General features: G+C 36.7%; 1 protein-coding gene across 6 annotated transcripts in view; it reads left to right on the top strand.

The window, feature by feature from the left end:
* ERBIN (erbb2 interacting protein) overlaps window positions 1-18267 on the top strand; it is a 188206-nt gene that overhangs the window by 30228 nt on the left and 139711 nt on the right. For all 6 annotated transcript variants that reach the window (XM_069096431.1, XM_069096432.1, XM_069096433.1 and 3 more), the window contains exon 2: window positions 14879-15005. The gene's annotated coding sequence lies outside the window, so the exon portion shown is untranslated. The remainder of the gene's footprint in view (window positions 1-14878; window positions 15006-18267) is intronic.

Here is an 18267-nt window from a genome sequence, read left to right on the forward strand (position 1 = left end):
AGTTCTCAGGAAATTCTGACTCAGTTCTCATTTCTCATTCCTCTTCTCAATTCTCAGTCCAGTAGTAGCAGCCCAGCCACCAGATGCTGCTGAGAGAAACTCTTTCTCCAGCAAAACAGCTTCTGCCACCAGATCATTGTCTGAAGAAATTCTGACTGTGCCTCTCTGGGGCTTTTCTTATATATGAAGCATTAGCTACTTCCTGTTATATCAGGAAATGGGGTTTTATACCTTCTGTTTCTTTCACAGAGGCTTGATCAATTACTAAGTGCTAAGTACCTGCTTACTTGCCAATACAAAGGGGTCAAATTACATTACCATTACACATATGCATAGTAGGCATTTAATAAATGTTCATTTTTTCTGATTCTCACTAGGTACAAACAAGATATGCAGGGTGTTTGAAAAGTCAGTGCAGTTCTGAGCTATAAATAGCTTACAACTGCATTAAGACTTTGGAATAACCTGTTTTAAGTAGATGGGAGGTAATCATAGGGGCATGATACTAATAGCTGGGGGATCAGAAAGGGTCTTATGTGAAAGGTGGGATTTGGAATGATACTTGATGGACGCCAGGGCAGGAAGCCAAACTGGCAAAAAGCCAGTTCAAAGACATGGAAATGGGAATTGAAGAACAGGAAACAACAGGGAATAGACCCATGTGACTGGATCATAGAGTGTGTGTCTAGGGGCAAAGTGTGAGAAAACTAGAAAGGTAGGAAGGGGCCAGGCTGTGAAGGGCTTTATATGCCCAAAAGTGGATTTTATAGTTGATCCTGGGATAACAGGGAACCACTGGAGTTTGTATAGAGTTCAGGAGAGAGACTGTGGTTGGATACTTAAATCTGGGAATCATCATTATAGAGATGATAATTAAAGCCATGGAAGCTTGGTGAGATCACCAAATGAGAGATTAGAGAGGGAAAAGAGAACAGGGTCAAATCTAGAAGAAGAGATTGAAAAAGAGTTAGGTAGGACGAAACCAAATAGAGGGCAGTGTCAAGAAAAAAGTATAGAGAGGAGAAAGTATGAGAGGGGTGGGGAATTTTGAGCAAAACTGCCAGATGTTATAGGGAGGTCAAGAAGGATGAGTAAAGAGAAAAGGCTATTAAATCAGCCAATTAATGAGATTGTTCCAAACTTTAGAGAGTAGTTTAAGTTGAATGATGAGGTCTGAAGCCAAAATACCAGAAGATTTAGAAGGGAATGAGAGAGGAAGTGGAGGCACCAAACTTTCTCAAGAAGTTAGCATGGAGGGGAGGGGGAGTGCAAATTAGGGGATGATAGCTAGTGGATATAGTAAGGACAAGAGAAGGTTTTAAAATTTGGGGTAGACATTGGTATGTTTGTAGGTAGCTGGGAAGAAGCCAGTAGGTCAGGGTTTGGGGGGGTTCAGATTGTGGGGGCAATCTCCCTGAAAAGATGGGAGGGGATGAGATCAAGGGTGAATGTAGAGGCATTATCCTTGGAAAGGGCCACCTTGTTATTCAGGATTAGAGTGAAAGAGATAGTGGGGAAAAACATCTGAATGTCTTTCATTTGGAGAAGAGGGCGCTCTTGGTGAATGGCATCAACTTTTTTGTTGAAGTATGAAGGAAGGTCTTCAGAGATAGTGGGAGTCACGTGATGTGGAGAGATGAGAAGGTGGAATAGTGAATTAAGGAGGAGTAGAATGATTGCTTACCTTTAAGAGAGGCTCTAGCGAGATTAGATTTAGATTAAGTGAGGGAACATAAATTTGTAATGGTTCCAGTCAGCATGATTTCATGACTTCTAGCACCGTTCAGTAGCACATATAGGAAAATGAACGAGGTAGATAGGGAGTAATGTAAGGTCTGGGTTTGGTAAGGCATGGTTTGTAACATAAGGGAGCAAGGGATTCAGGCGTAGAGAATTTATTCACCATGGTGTCCAGCTAGGGTGAGGGAGAGAGAGTGCAAGTTCAAGGGTGATGGCCCAGGAAGGAATTGAGGGAGGAATTGATGGGTTGGATGGAGAAAGATGGAATGCTAATAATTCTAAGAACATGGAAGTAGAACATATGGTGGGTGGATAGCAAGATCAAGAGTATAATCATCTCTATGTAGAGCTGGAGGGTAGTGGAGTGAAGCACTAGAGTATGAGAATGAGTATTTGAAGTAGCATCAGTATGTATGTTTGAAGAGCCTTACTTTGAGGGCAGGAATTGGGGGTGAGGGGATGAGAAAGAGAGAAAGAAGAATTTTATATAGAGAGAGAGCCATCCATCCATCCACACAGCTTGAATTCCTTTGCTTATTGAAATATCCTGTTCTTTTTCATCCTCTGATTTCTGATGACTGCTGGGTAATCTGAGGTTATTCAGATTTGTGGTCCTTCTTATGTGAAGGTCTTTTCTCCTGGCTGCTTGCAAAATTTCTTGTTGCTTAAATTGTGAATTTTAGCTACTGTGCCTTAGAATTGAAATTGGGGTCCTGTTTTTGTTTGGTTTTGCTAGTGGCAATCTTTAGTTTGATCAATCAGTACTTGTTTTATATTCGGAAGTTCTAGACAATTTTTCTGTATTATTTCCTTCAGTGTAGTGACTTTCTTCCCTCTCATCATTGCCTTTAATGTCCCTTGCTTTGGCTTGTCTCTAATCCTTGCATTTTTAATGTTACGGTAGCCTTTTGTTTCTCCTTAGCCAAATTTCTTCTAACTCTATTTATCTTAAATCTTTTGCTTCTTTAGAGAGAATGTCATTGTGTATTCCAAGATTTGTATTCTGCTATTGGTTTTTTTTTCCCACCCACTTTTTTTGTTATGAACAGATTTCTAACCTAATTTGATTTCTCGTATTTTCTTCTACAGTTGCATTTCTCTTTTGGAACCATTCTAGAATTTACTGTTCAGTGATCTTTAATCAGTCCACAGAAGTTTTTTCTATTTTTTTCTTTTTGGAGGGGGGAAGGCAGGGCAATTGGGGTTGTGACTTGCCCGAGGTCACACAGCTGGTAAGTATTAAGTGTCTGAGACCAGATTTGAACTCAGGTTCTCCTGACTCCAGGGTGGGTGCTCTATTCACTGCATCACCTAGCTGCCCGAGAATTTTTTTTCTTGATTGAAGATTTTTGGCTCCTTTTCCTTCATGGTATAATATTTGTTTATAGTGTTCTGCACCACTTTCTAAGTTTCCCTTACCCTTTTTGTTTTATCTGCTTGTGAGCTAGATTTTTACTAAGGTTTTGTTCCTTGGACTTTTGGTTTTTCCTCCTTCTCATATACCTACTTAGACAGATTTTCTTTCTATTCTTTGCACCCTCTGTCTTCAGGCTACATAGATCTCTATGCTGAGTGTCCTTAACCTACTTATTGGAGTGTAGAGTACCCCTGCTCAGAATTACCTCTTGGGAAAGAGTACTGAGTTTAGGACTTCTATCCCTTCAGTTTCTTTTCCCTTTAGAAGGCAATAAATAGTTCTTTCTCTCTAGTCTGCAATTATCTACTTCGCTACCTAGTTCACATATACCTACCTACATCTTCAGCTCCTTCAGCTCATTGTCTTTCCTTCATGTGGATGGGCAGAATGACTATCTGCTGGGGCATTCACACTGAGTCAGAACCAGCTCTCTTATCCATTATATCCTGCTGCCTATCTGAGGTAAAATATTGTTCCTTAAAACATTACCATATAGATTAAATTCATGATATAGTTAATACATAACATAGTTGTTACCTTCAAAAGTTTATTATTTGTATTTTTAGTTTCCCATTATTTTTAACCTAGTAAATTAATTTACCCATTAAAAAATAATTTTTCTTTCAGTCGTAAAAATCTTTCTTTTTCTTGTTGTAAATGCATACTTTGCACTTCCTTAGAATGGGTGTCTTTCAGTTAGTCAGACCACATCCTGTAATACCTTTTCACACTTCTTTTCCTAAACTTGAGAAAGAACATGAAGCAGTCCAGAAAGTTTTTTTTCCCTTTGACTCAAATTAATATCTATAAAATGTATTAATTTTCTAATTATTTTAGAGGCAGCATAAGTCTTCATGGGGTAGATGGAAAACACTTCATTCCTTCTTAAGGATACTCTGAAAATAAGTTCTCCAACAATTAAAAAACACCCCAAATAAAAAACATAACCCTTCTCAGATTCTACCCCCAAAGGAAAAAAAAAGGGCAAATCAGAACATGATATGAGGCAAGACATCTGAAAAGGGCAATTAAACTAACATTTTTGAAAGTACTTTTCTGAATAAAGAATTCCGTGTATAAGTGGCCCATTTAAGATATGGATGATATACCATATTATGGCCTTTACCTATTCCCTATACCATAAGTGATTGATTGATTCATCTCTAACCCATGGCAAGTCTAACCCTTGGACAGGATTGGGAGGAATGTTATAACCTTACTCTCTTCTCTTTCCAATAGAAGTTATCCCATTTAGCCCCAAATTTCATGTTTTCAGACAGCATTTCTCCTTAATTATATGGTTATAGGTCCCCCCAGTATTGTTAAAGGAAGGGATGACTCTTTCAGGTGTCTGATAGAAATAGTTAACCACCTTTGGAGAAATACTTTGAAGCATTTGCTTTAAAAGATACTTAGTTTCATATGAAATATTTTAAACAAGGTCGTTATATTGGGAGTAAAATAATTTCTGCCAGTGTTCCAAAAATCTAATTGGATCAGTGCTAGAAGAAAACATGACATTTTAATTTATCTTGTGAGATTACATAATTAAGTATAACTTTGGGCAGCATAAAATCACAGCATCTTGCATGAAGATGCTTATTCAAGTTGCTACAGATACTGAAGTACTCTTCAAAACTTTTTGACTTCCTTAAGTTTGATATCAAGATAATATATCTAAAACACAATGTCACAGATTAATGTCACAGATTAGTGTTCCAGAGGGCATTGCTCCTTTTTGTGATCATTGATATATCCACAGAATATGCTCGTTGGCAGAAAGCCAAATGTATGGTGCATCAAATATTCATTTGATTTGTTCCAAGTCTGAGGTCAGTGCAACCTTTATCTTCTGGGTTTGATATAGTTGACTATGAGGAAGACTGCTTACTTTGGAAACACGTTCTCTGTAGGATCTGGAGGGAAGGATTAGACTAGGATAAGTGACTGCTAGATATTATCTTGATATCTGTGTCTGTCTTAGATTTAATTTTCTCTCCTATCCTGCATCATCATTTCTTCTAGAGTTGACCACTTAACTTTGAAGTTTTGGGAAAACTTATATGGGAGCTAGCCTAGTCTAACACACCTACCTTTATTCCCTAACCAGCATAGCCTCTGCTTCCCCCTCCCCCCAATCCCTTTACTGTATGAATTTCTAATCTCATCACCATCACTACTGGGTATGTTCACAGCAATAGTTGTGCAAGTACCATTGGAAAAATGCCCCACTGTCTTCCAAATTACCTACCCACAGGTCCCATAAGTTACCCTGTGAATGCAGCAAACTACCCTTAGAGGGCAGGCTCTGGCTTTGGCTCAGTGACTAGTACTCCCCCATTTTCATTTTGGGTGGGACAGAATGACTTCTCAGGATGAACTCATGTGGATGGGCTTGTAGCGTACATGGGAAATTTTGTTACATTATCTTTCCCTTCAAATCTACCCTATTTTTGTTTAGGGCATTACCATCCTTCCAATCACTCTGGTTTAGAACTTTGAGATTACCTTACATATCCAGCCAGTTTCCAGCTCTTGTTTCTACCTCCACAGCATCTATTGAATCTTTTGCCTTCTCTCTACTACAGCCAGCACCTAAACTCAGGCCCTCGTTACTTTACCAGAATAATAGCCTCCTAATTGTTTTTTGTCTCTATCTTCTACATAGCTGCCAGAGTGTTTTTCCTAAAGCTTATATCTAATCATGTCACCCCTCTACTCAATAAACTTCAGTGCCTTCCCTGTATAGAGATCCTGCAGTGATGATTATTTTTAAGAAGCATTTGACTTGTTAAACCCAGAACATAGCTTCTAAAGCTCTCGTCTCTCAAGATGTCTCCTATTCCTATGTGTATATCATACAAATATCCTTGATAAGGGTGACTCCAGAGATAACTTGGTTTACTGATGCTAACATTGGCAAGGTATAAAAAAGTGAGACATATGCTTGCCAGAAGTGTTTGCCATTTGTGAATGAATGTACTGCACAGTTCAAACTGAAGAGGAATACCTTATAAATGCTGAACCCCACAGGTTTCCCAGTACACGGAAAAACACTGTGTGTTGTGGCATTACCACAATTCATTTCAATTCAGTGACCATTTATCAAGTGCAGATTATGTGCCAGTCACTTTGCTAGGCAGATATAAAAACAAAAAGACCCTGTTTTCAAGCATGTTATGTTGTTGTATTTTGAGGATATAATATGTACACAAATAATTAAATACAAATATTTGGGGATAGTTGAAAAGCAGTAACAACCAAGCAGATGAATAAAGAAATAAACCAAATAATCTCCATAAGAAAAAACTCAGCTAAATGAAAAGTGTCCATTATTTAAACTGACATGGAGACTGCTTTGATAATATTAGCCTTTTGGTCCACAAACAAGATATTTATTTAATCTCTTAGTGGCCTAAGCAAATCTATAAGACTACCAGTTACAAATAGATGGTTTTGTTTTTTCTTTTGAGCTTTCTAACGTCAGTTTATTGCAGGGTGCAGTTGCACATTGAATCAGAGCCAGGCCCCCTCAGCTAGTCAGTGAACCTCGAATTGGGGTTGGGGGAAGAGAAGATTTTTATGCATTCAAAGGAAACAATTAACTGGATATAAAGCAGGATATAAGATTACATAATCTGATTTCTAATTTCTAATTGGAGAAAAGATTAGAGACTTTCTAGATTGGGAGGGGGGAGAGTAAACAGGTGCAATTCCCTGAAATCAGAAAAAGAGGTGTCCAAAATTACCTTTCCTACTGTCTGGATTCATTTAGAGGAATACCAGTAAATTTATGAAGGACATTGGCAGAGGATGTTTTCATGTTCCCCAAACCAAAAACCCAAACAGTGATTATTACCCTATAGTCGGTTCAATTTGGCATTCCCTTTTACTTTTGAAATTTGTGTCCCCTTGCCCTGTCTGCTGATTTCTTGCTAAATCTCAATCCTAAACTATTTCCACCATTTGCCACTTCTGCTCTTGTGCTACTGAATGGAATTGGAGGAAGTTAGAACCCTGCTGACTAGGTACATTATCAGTTGATGTTATTCAATGTCAACTGGGTTTGCATTGCCTGAAGGCAAGTCCTTTTATTTCTCCTTAATTTATCCCCTATCTCACTTCCCACCAAGGCTTTTCCAAACCTTTTATTTCTCTACTTGAGCCTCCAGCCTCCCACACCTTCTTCCCCACCTTCCTGACCCTGCTCTCTTGGGGACCTAACCTCTTTACTGAGAAAATTGAGGTCTTTTGAAATCAACTCTTCCTTTTCTCTCAACTTTCCCAGACATTATCCTCCCTTCTCTCCTTTCCTTCTATCCATGTTTGACAATGACTTGGCTTTTTTCTTTGCCAAGACCAAACCCTTTCTCTTCATGTGCCTCTGATCTCTTGTGGTCCTTTCCATGTTCTCTACCATATTGAAACTTCAGTCAGCCATTACTCTTCTCTCAAATTTTCAACCTTCCTTCCCCATTCCCTTCAAATTTCCCCAAACCTCTTTTCTTTAGAAACAACAAAAAAACCTTAGATTTTTCTATCTGCCAATCTGTCATACAATATCTATTTTTAAAAATAGCATTAGTGATTCCATTTTGCCTTTATCGACTCTTGTGAAGCTAAATTTCAGCTGCTTATAAGTCACCTTATTTTCTTTAGAAGTCACAAGATTACTCCCCCTCCCAAAGGTCACCTGGACTTAAGGAATTTTACAAAACTATCCCTTTCACCTTAGTGTCCCCCCATCCTCTCCACCAGTAAGAAACCAAGTACTTCAGTCCCTTTGATTCTGTTTTTGCTGTTTTTCACTCCTTCAAAATTTTATATTAATTGTATAGAAACCAATGATCAGAGGTCTTGGACCCAATTTGTTTCTGTAATTACATGCCTTGCTAATCCAGCCTACTTGGAAAAGCCTCCTTTTGATCAGTGCCCCTGCTTCCTCTCATCACTCCTTCTTCCCACCTGTACTCAATTTTTTAACCACATCACATAGTCTAACTTTGGATATTCTATCTAAGGCTCTGTCCTAGACCCCTTATCCTTAACTACACTCCCTTCCTTTCTGACCTTATCAGATCATAGGTTTAATTGTAATTTCTTATAACTCCCACCTCTATAATAGCCTGGCCCAATCTCCCCACTGAGCTTTAGTCCTGCATTACCACTTCCCTTTTGACATTTCAGACTGGATGTCTTGGAATATCTCAAACTTAACATGTCTAAAATAGAACTTGGTATCTTTTACCCTAAATCCACCCCCTTCTAAAATATGAGGAAAGCAGGGAGAGAAGCAGAGAGGAAAGAGGAATAACTAGAGGGATCAGGAAAGGCTCCTGGGAAATGTGGCCACATAAAGCTGATCTTTAAAAAGAAAGCTATGGATTCTAATAAAGGCCAGAAGGGAAGTACATTCCAGGTCCTGGAGACAAACTTGTGAAAGTGGAGATAGAATGCTTCTTAACCTGATAAGTACACTAGAAGAACTGAAATTTAAGAATAGCCCCCCAAAAATAATCTTGTCATTTGACACTTCTGGTCTGTAGGTAGAAAAACGTGTTTCTTTTTTCATTATTCAAAAAGTCTTAAAAATGCTAAGGTATACTGATAACAAAGACAGAAAAAGTCATAAAGAATGAAGTATAGAAATACCTAAGACTTACAGAGTTTCAGATGTCTAAAAAAATATTTTTTTGTCAGTTCATCTGCTTGGTCCTTCTTTGTTTCATTCAGGCCACTAGTCACCTTTCTAGCCTTATTTCATATTGTTTCCCTTTATTTACTTTGTAGGATTGTTGTATTATGTGAAATGAACTTCTAGCATATCTATGATGACATTTAACTCCCTTGCTTTTTAAATCATTTGCTTTAATCTTCATTACTAGATTTATTCTTAGTTCCTCCCCTTGAAATCCTTCTCTTAGCTCATGTGCCATATCTTCCATGAATTTTTTCCCAGATTTTCTGCCAAATGAAAGTGATGTTTCCTGAAATTTTCTTAGAGCTATTTTTTTTAATCACTCCATTGACCCTGTAACACTCTATTTTGTATCATACTTGTTTTTCTGTGTCTGATTTTTCCTACTACATTGTAACTTTTTTGGAAGTTAAGGATTATTGTTATATTTTAATCTATGTGCATCTAGTTGTTGCAAGATTGAAATAATTGGAAGATACAGAGATTAAGAAGAGAAAGTTATTATTTGAGTACTTTCAGTGCCTTGAACATAGTAAATATATAATAAAGAATTGTTTAATGTAATTGGGTTATTTGTACCTGTGCATCTCACATTACCCTTGTTTAGTCAGAATTGACTATAATATAGTGCTTGCCATTAAAAGTCCTTTCTAAACTGTACTGCCCCTCCCCAACCCCATTTCTAGTTTTATACTTTATTTCTCTTTGCTCCCTCTGTGATCTAGTGATAATGGCCTCAAACATGACACTCCATCTCCTATTTAACTTGCCATCCCCCATGCCTGGAAAGCTCTCCTTCCTCTGCCCTCTCTCTCTTGACTTTTCAGTCCTTCTTCCAAGTGTTGCTTTCTGTCAGAAGCCTCTCCTGTTTCTGCTTAATCTTAGTCCCTTCCTTCTAAGATTATCTACAATTCATTGTGTGTACATGTGTATATGTGTGCATGTGTGTGTGTATGTGTGTATTGTACACAGTTGTTATTTGCCTGTTATCTACCCCCATTAATATGTGAGCTTCTTAAGAGTAGGGATTTTTGGGGAGTGAGGGATGGGTAGGGCTGGCTTTCTTTTGTATTCCCAGCACTTAGCACAGTGTCTAGCATATAGTATATGTTTAATAAGTGCTCGTTGATTGATTTCACGTCTGAATTTTAATTTTATTCCATTATATCAGATTAAACTTTTGGTAACAAGGCAGTAAGTGATTGACAAGAAGCTATGCAAGGTTAGGACTAATAGATATGAGTTCCTAAGGATACAATCTAGTTAGTAATCTTTCTGCTAAATAATACCACTTCATGTTTCTGTAGTGCTTTAATTTTTGTTTCAGTGCTTTTCTGTACCTTATTTTATCCTTAGAATATTTCTGTGGGCCATATATCAGGTAGAGAAGGCAGATGTTTTATGGATTAGTATCAGAGACTCACTTGTTCCATCGTCACAGGGCAAAACAGTCAAAGAGTAGTTAGGACTTAAAACTTAGGTCTCTTTATTTTCCAGGCTTCTCTTTACATCATATAAATGTCTTTCTGTTTTTCACATAAACAATATGTTAAAAACTCTAGCTCATTTTTATCTCCCCTGTTTTTAGCTCTTAATTCTCTAAATGAAAATCATAAAGCAAATCAGCCAGCCAGTTTTGGGGCATGTTTTATCATCATACAAAGGGATTCTTAACTTTTAGCTTTATTTCCACTTAAAATTTTTTAACTTTTAAAGAAAGTATTCTTCAGTGACTAGAGGCATAATTTTATAGACATCTACCCTTAATTGGCCTTTACCCAGGATGAGAAGGGCTATTTTGATTATGTTGTACTTCCTGCCAGAGGTTGATGACTCATTTCCACTTTAGGAAGTCATTCTTTGCTTGTATTATGCTTAAAGTCTAAGAAGTAGAAAGGCATGCTCTGTATAAAACTACCATAGAGATTCTATATTAAGAAACCAGTTAAGGAAAGATTTCAGATAACCTCTTCTGGAGACTAAGTGTGAGTATCATGCTGTTTCCTGAGAGGGAAGTCTTAGATTACTTATAATGGAAATGAATATCATATTTCATGGCTATAGACTTTATGTTTTAGTAATTTATTTTAGACTTTTTTCTTTTGATCATGGTGGGCAAAGGAAATATTGAGAAGTGCAAATTAAGGACTTGTGACTAATATAGTTTTTCACCACTGAAAGTAGAATTGTTTCCTCAAAAGGAAGAAATACTAGAAAAGGGTTCATTTTAAGGAGAAATGTCTGATGGAAAACTAATTAAATTTTGGTAAAGAGAAAAAGTATTGATATTCATGGCATGATTTGTGGAGGGAAGTTTTTGTAATTTAATTTTAAAAGGGTTTTTTTCTTATTGTGAATCTGTATTTTAGTAAACTACTTAAGTAGTGAGATATAAACTGCTTTCCCTGTGAGCCATGACACAGCAGCGTGAACACAAGGGGAAATTGTTAGATGTTAACACATTGATTTAGGGAGTGGTATTTGTTACTTGTTGGCTCTGTGATGTATTGTCATTTAAATTCTGCCAGTGAACTGGGAATGAGAGCAGATTGGACAGCAAGGTGTTAGAATTATGGGAAGGGGTGGGGGGTGGAAGAGAAGAGTAGAGGGAAGGATGGTAGTCTCTCTAGAAGGAAATACTGTGCTGGAAGAAACATTGGGAACACCATACTTTGCAGTGTGAATCATAAAGAATTTAATCTCATGACTGTAAAAGTAGAGGTCTAGCAACCAGCTAGATTGATTAAGTCAATTGACTAGTCAGTCTAATCAATCAGTAGGTACTATGCAGTTTTGCCACAAAAGGCGGAATCTTGTCATTACAATTTATCTGTGAAATTTGCTATTGGCAAACCATGTAGGATAGATAGAGAATATGTGTGCAGTAGGTGGACAGGGGTTAGAGCAATAAGCATGAAACCATGGGGAAGAAATCATTGAGGGGCATATATAGAAGGTCTTTAAAAAGAAAAAAAAGACTCAAGGCAAGGGCACACACTTCTTCCAGGTCCTTGGTCAGAGCATCTAGTACCAGACTGGGGTAATATAAGTTCTTCATAAACCCGAAGTCCAGGAGAAAGTCTTATCTGAGGATATCATGTGGTGCAAGGATTTCCTTCTTCTTGCCTGGGGATCACACCTTTGTTGTGGGCTTAGAAGAAGGGAAGATGATGAGTTCTCTCCTGAGTTTGAGATACTTATAAGACATACAGTTCAAAATGTTCAAAAGGTAGATGGTAGTGCAAGACTTGAACTCAGGAAAGAGGTTGGGGTTAGATATATATTGATATGGGGGATATCTGCAAAGTGGTGAATAGCAAGACAATGGTGAGTCAGTGAGATCAATAAATGAGAGTGTATGGAGAGAAGAGGACTTAGATGGACTCTTGGGATAAACACACAGGTAGGGGCATGATAATGGATGATAATCCAGAAAAGAAAACTGAGGAGTAGTCAGGTGAGAAGAGATTCAAGAGAGAACAGTGTCTAGAAAACTCAGAGAAGACAGTGTCATGTGGTATAGCACATTCAAAGAAAGTTAAGGACAGAAAAGGTTTTCAGATTTGGCAATTGAAATTATTAGCAGTTTTGGAGAGAGCAGTTTCATTTGAGTGATGATATTGCCAGATTACAAAGGGTAGCGAATTTTTTTTTCTTTGAAAAAAGATAGTAGAAAGATAGGATGATAACTTGAAATGATGGAAAGGTTGTGAGTTTTTTTTTTTTTAAGTATGGGGTGACCCGGGCATTTTTGTAGATGGCAAGGAAGAAAGCGGTAGAAAAGAGAAATTTTGAAAATTAGAGAGAGAAAGGATAAGGTAGGGACAAATTACTAGGAAAGACAAGAGGATGGAATCAAAGGAGAGTTAATCCAGTGAGAAGGGTCACATCTTCACAAGGGACTCAAAAGTAATGTCAAGGAGTTTTGAGCTGTTAATAGGGAGAGAAGATCAAGCTCAGGGGGAATTGCCTTTTTTCTTAGTCGATGAATTTTGCAGCTATCATTATAAATATCTTCATCTTTGACAATTTCTGTGTTGTTTTTTTCTGGTTTGTTGATGTATTTTAATCAGTAATTGTATACATACACACATACATATATGCATGTACAAATCTTCTCAGTTTATCACTAACATACTACATTGATATAAATTACATTAGAAAAGAACAGTTTTATTAATGATTTAACATTTTGTATATTGGGAATTTGATAGGAAAGTAATAGACCTTGACAGATTTAAAAGTTTTCTTGGTGTGAAGTTATTGCTAGCAACCCACTAAGTCATTTTTGGATAGATTTAAGAGGAATTTTTGAATTTGAATGGGGTTAAATATTTATTTCCACTAAACTCCAAACTGAAATTTAGCATTTCCTTCAGTTATTTGAAAATATTATTGTGAGAATGATTCTGTAGGTTTCATTTGATTGTCAGAGGTGTCCTTGTTCATACTTCTTTGAACTCCTTTAGCTTTTCTTCCATCCCCCACACCTACACCCCATTTCTGTTTTGTGTCCTGCTGTATCAAAATGAATGAGATAAAGGCAAAAAAATTTCTCTTTAAAAAAATTATATATATAAGTATAATATTTTAGTGCTTCATTGGGTATGAAGAAAGTTCTGAGAGATCAGAAAACTGAGGGGATGAAGGGATTGAAAGCACTAGAGCTTGGGGCTTGATTCTGCATGTTATTATAGAATTCATTAAATTTCTATATTGGGATCTTGGTGTATGAGTATGAGAGAAAAGATTAATGTAAAACCAGTGGTTATTTACATTTTATGTATATGTAATAATTAAATTTTTTTATATAGGTACTATTTTAATTTATATACTTTTTTTGTATTGTATTGCTCAAAACAAATGAGACATAAGGTTGGTTTTTGTTATAAAAGCCTTTGCTTTAATAGGATTTGAAATTTTTGAAGTTTTCACTAAAGGTTCTATTTTATAATGCTGTTGCAACTGGGTATTTTCACCCAGGCCTAAAGTAACTTGTGGTTTATATCTGGGAAGTATACTCATTTACAACTTTAATTATTTTGAGAATTTAGTTGAATTGCTACCCCATTTCTCCAATCTCTGTGCTCCCTGCACCATGAGGTTTAATTTATTATCTATCAACAGACAGGTATTTATTAGGAAACCATTATGTACCAGGGGATACAAGTATAAAAAAATGAAACATTCTTTACTCATGATGAACTTACATTCTAACTGGGAAACATACATTAAAATACATACATATACACATATGTACACATAAAGCATAAATATAATACTATACACATGCACACCTATATACACATACACAGAGTAGTTAAATAAAGGTAGTTTGGGAAGGAGGAATTAGGAATTGAAGAGATCAGGAAAAGCTTAATGCAGAAGATAGGGCCTGAGCTTCATCTTAAAGAGAGGGACTCTCTGAGATGGAGTTCATGGGAGAGTGCATGCTAGAGATAGAAGATGGCAGTAGTAGAAATTACACTTGGACACTTGGAGAAAGAATTTTTTAAATTATTATGAAGATCTAAAGGAACTTCAGAGTCTCCATTTTTCCTGACCTAAGCTATACCCTGGAATGATAAAATATCTAAATTTGCTGTGTACCATTCTACCCTCTGCAGGCTCAGCCTGTGAACAGGGATAGGGAGTTGGGAGTGGGAGAAACAGGATTCAGGTAGAGAAAAGGAAAAAAAATTTGTGTATTCTACAAATCACAGATGTATTGGTAGTAAAAAATTTGCCAAGATTGGGGTATACATGAAGGAAACTATGGTCCAGAGAATTTAGTTAACTTGTCCAAGGTTAACTATTTAGTGGCAAAGCCAGGGCTAAATTTCTGGGGCCTTATATTGATGCTAGTGTTCTGATCTCATGGACATTTGAATTTATCTTTTATCGCTTAGGCTGGTAAGCTAGGTTGACTTTAGAATCCATATCATTCCTTTTTTAGTGATAGAGGGCTGCTAATATGATTATATAATCAGAAGCATTTCTATTTGTTTCTTTTTTTAATGCAGGGACCAGGAACCAGCTATCAGTGGAAGGGTATATCAACATCTCCAATATTATGATGAATTGGAGGTCTGAGATCTAAGATCCCAAATTGACTCCCTGGTTGTGAACGAGAGGAAGAGGAGCAATCGGGTAAGACTTGCCTGTGTAGTCATTTGAAAACAGTAATAATTTAGTCATGTATTTGATGCAATATATTTGATTTATATAATGTTTTTGCTTTCTTTATAAAAAACATTTGGAAAAGTAGATGTCTTTTCCTCTCTGACTTAAATAGGGACATTTTTTAGAGGGATAATTTGATATCTTAGAGCAAAGTATTCAAATGGACATAGGCTTGAAAGAAATCTTTATTAACTCTTCTTATCCTCCAGTGTCCCAGATTATTTTGCAACCTTAAGAACATGAGTCTGTATTGATAAGGAGTGATCTAGTTCATGTTATTCTGCCTACTCTGCTTTAAGGTTTTGATTTTTATTCTAATTTGTTTCAGGTTGAATCTAAGGAGTCTTATTAATTTTATTAATCTAAAAGTTCAAAGCCATGTTTGAGTGGATCCAAGGTGCTCTAAAATAGGGTTGATATGGAATTTGATCCTGAGAACCTGAAAATTTTCAAAAATTTAGAATTCTTGGGGTGGTTAGGTGGTGCAGTGAATAGAACACTGTCCCTGGAGTCAGGAGGACATGAGTTCAAATTTGGCCTCAGACTCTTAACACAAAAGAACTAGCCATGTGACCATGGGCAAGTCACATAACCCAAGTTGCCCCTCCAAAAAAGCAAAAAAAAAAAAAAAAGAAATTTAGAATTCTTTTGGCATAGTATTTACATTATTAATAGACATTAATACAGTATTGCTACACACAATCAATTTTTTATAGGGTCACAAAAGAACTGGGGCCAGATGTAGACAGAATGTCATAGGATCAGGAAGGTATAACAACAATAATAATAATCCAGAAACATAAGGCCAATGGTCAGAAAGTAGGAGCCTGATAAACTGGGTTGGGAGTAGGATAGTGCTGCCTCACAGAAACAAAGTGGAAAGTAGTCAGCAGGAGTAAGAAACTAGGGCAAGAATATTAGGCAAAAAGGGGTCAGAACTAATGTTGCCTCTGAATCATAAATGGAGGAGAATGACACAAACAAATTTTTCATAGGATGATCAGCTTCAATGTTATAATCATAGAATATAAAACATTTAATCCTTACTGGGTTGCATAGTAACCAGGCATGTGTGGTAAGCCTCTTGAGTACAAGAATTGTAATGGCTTTTATATAGTCAAACCAAAAGCTCATCTTGCATCATTAAAGAGAACAGAGATATAAGTGGAGGAGAAAGCTCCTCAGGGGGCCTATCCAGTTTCTCCCTTTACCTTTTTTTGTTGTTGTTGTTATCTAGAATAGGGAAGATATTTAGTCTTTCTCTATTAATGTGGCATGACACCTCCCTTCAATGATAGGTTTTGACTCTTCATTGAGGGATGAAGAAACATGTAAAACTGGGACTTGGACTTCATAGAAGTGGAAATGGCAGATTATCCTACTATGCTTTATCTCAAGGAAGGGACGGGTCAATTATCTTTCTATTCCTATTTCAGGTTCTCTGCCTTACCCCTGGAATTGCTTATTCAGGGAATTTTAAGAGGAATTTCAGAGCAGCTTTTTGCTTTGCTCATTTCTCATCCTATTCTTAAGGCATATATATTTACATAGGCAGAATAGATTAAGTGGTGACACTTGAAGGCCATTTCAAACTAAAAACTTTCTCAAATTCTATCAGAGATTTGTTGAGATTAATCAATATACTGTGTGAAAGACCCTAGATGTGATACAGATGAGTCATATTTTTGTTTAAATTAAGGCCACTCTTTATTGTTCTCTTAACACCTAGCTGAGTTGAATGCAGGAGAGCAGAATTGTTTATTTTTATAATACTGGGAGAGGAGGAAAGGAAAGTAATTTTGATGATTGGCACTGAGTGAAGTATGGTGAAAGGGATTTTGGATGGCCAGAGGGAAAGCAGCCTTAGGTCTAGAGTTCCTTACTGATGGACAAGTAAGGCAGGATATTTTCTTGGAACAGGTGTGTGTTCCTCCTGACTTTGCTGTGTGGAGTTGATATGTAGAGTAAAGTGTACAGAAATCTGGAGGTTCCTTAGGATGGGTCCACTATAGCTGATCTTAGCAAATACAAAAGTATATAGAAGTCCCTCTTTTCTATGGCATGTGTGAACATTGAGGTCAGAGCATGGGCAAAGACTTTAGATAATAAATATAGAATCTCAGCAAGAAAATGGAGCTGTTACTCCATTCTGGACATGACTTGATACCTTGGTTCAGGAGCTTTTATGTATTTCTTGTAAAGTCAGTAACCAATTCTCGTGCTTCTCTAAACTGGGGATTGCCAGTAGAGATGAATGTGACCACATGACCAGAGTTAGAAGATACAAGCTGTAAAATTTGATAAACTTTTGTAAGTGAATATTGTCTATGTAATTATCATTTTGGGAAAGAAAAAATTTGCTTTTGATTTGTTTTAGGAGTGAAGTAGTCTTTTATAAAGTGTTTGCTTTATTAGCTGAGATGGTTTTTAACTTTTTCCCATTTATTTTGTTCTGAAAATAAGCATTTCAACACCCACACAAAAAAATTAGCTGTATAGCCTTGGGCAAGTTACTTAACCCCAATTGCCCTCCAAAAAGGCAAAAAAAGAAAAGAAAAGAAGCATTTCTATATACAATTAAGAATAAAGAGTTGTCTTGAAACTGTGACTCTCCATTATGTATAATTTGCTTTTATTTTTAAGTAATTCATAACAAATTTCAGCATATTGCTTTCGAAGTTTTCCTCTTTGTGATTCCTTCTGAGATTATCTCCAATTTGTCTTTTTTGCATGTAATTCTTTGTGTTCTACTCCCCCATTGACTTGAAGCTCCTTGAAGACATGGGGACTTTTTTTGGGGGGAGGGAGGGTGTCTCTGCACCTTAGCATAGTGCCTGGCACACAGTAAGCACTTCGATAATAAATTGGCTGATTGATGCTAGAATTTCATTTGTTCATTTAAATGATCACAGATCTTAAGTCTTTAAAGTTATTTTTCTTTCCTTTGACTTGCCTCCCACACTGACCTTGTTCTGTGATCCAGGACAGGCCATTTGGCCCACCTGAGCCTCAGTTGCTTCATTTCTGAAATGAGGAGATAACAGCTGGGCTACTTACACTGTATAGTTGTTAGGAGGAAAACCCTTTGTAAACAGTGGCGTTTACAGAGTTGTTGTGTGGTGGAGGTGCTACTTTTATTTGTAAAAATGTTAAGACAAAGCAAACTTTTTTTTTATGAATAGCTTGCATTTTATTTTATTTTTTTTGTTTTTACAGATCTTTTTTTTTT

Source organism: Petaurus breviceps, unplaced genomic scaffold (assembly GCF_028583685.1).
Source record: "Petaurus breviceps papuanus isolate PSGF00001 unplaced genomic scaffold, PetGlider_PUasm1.0 229, whole genome shotgun sequence".
Lineage (NCBI taxonomy): Eukaryota > Metazoa > Chordata > Mammalia > Diprotodontia > Petauridae > Petaurus > Petaurus breviceps.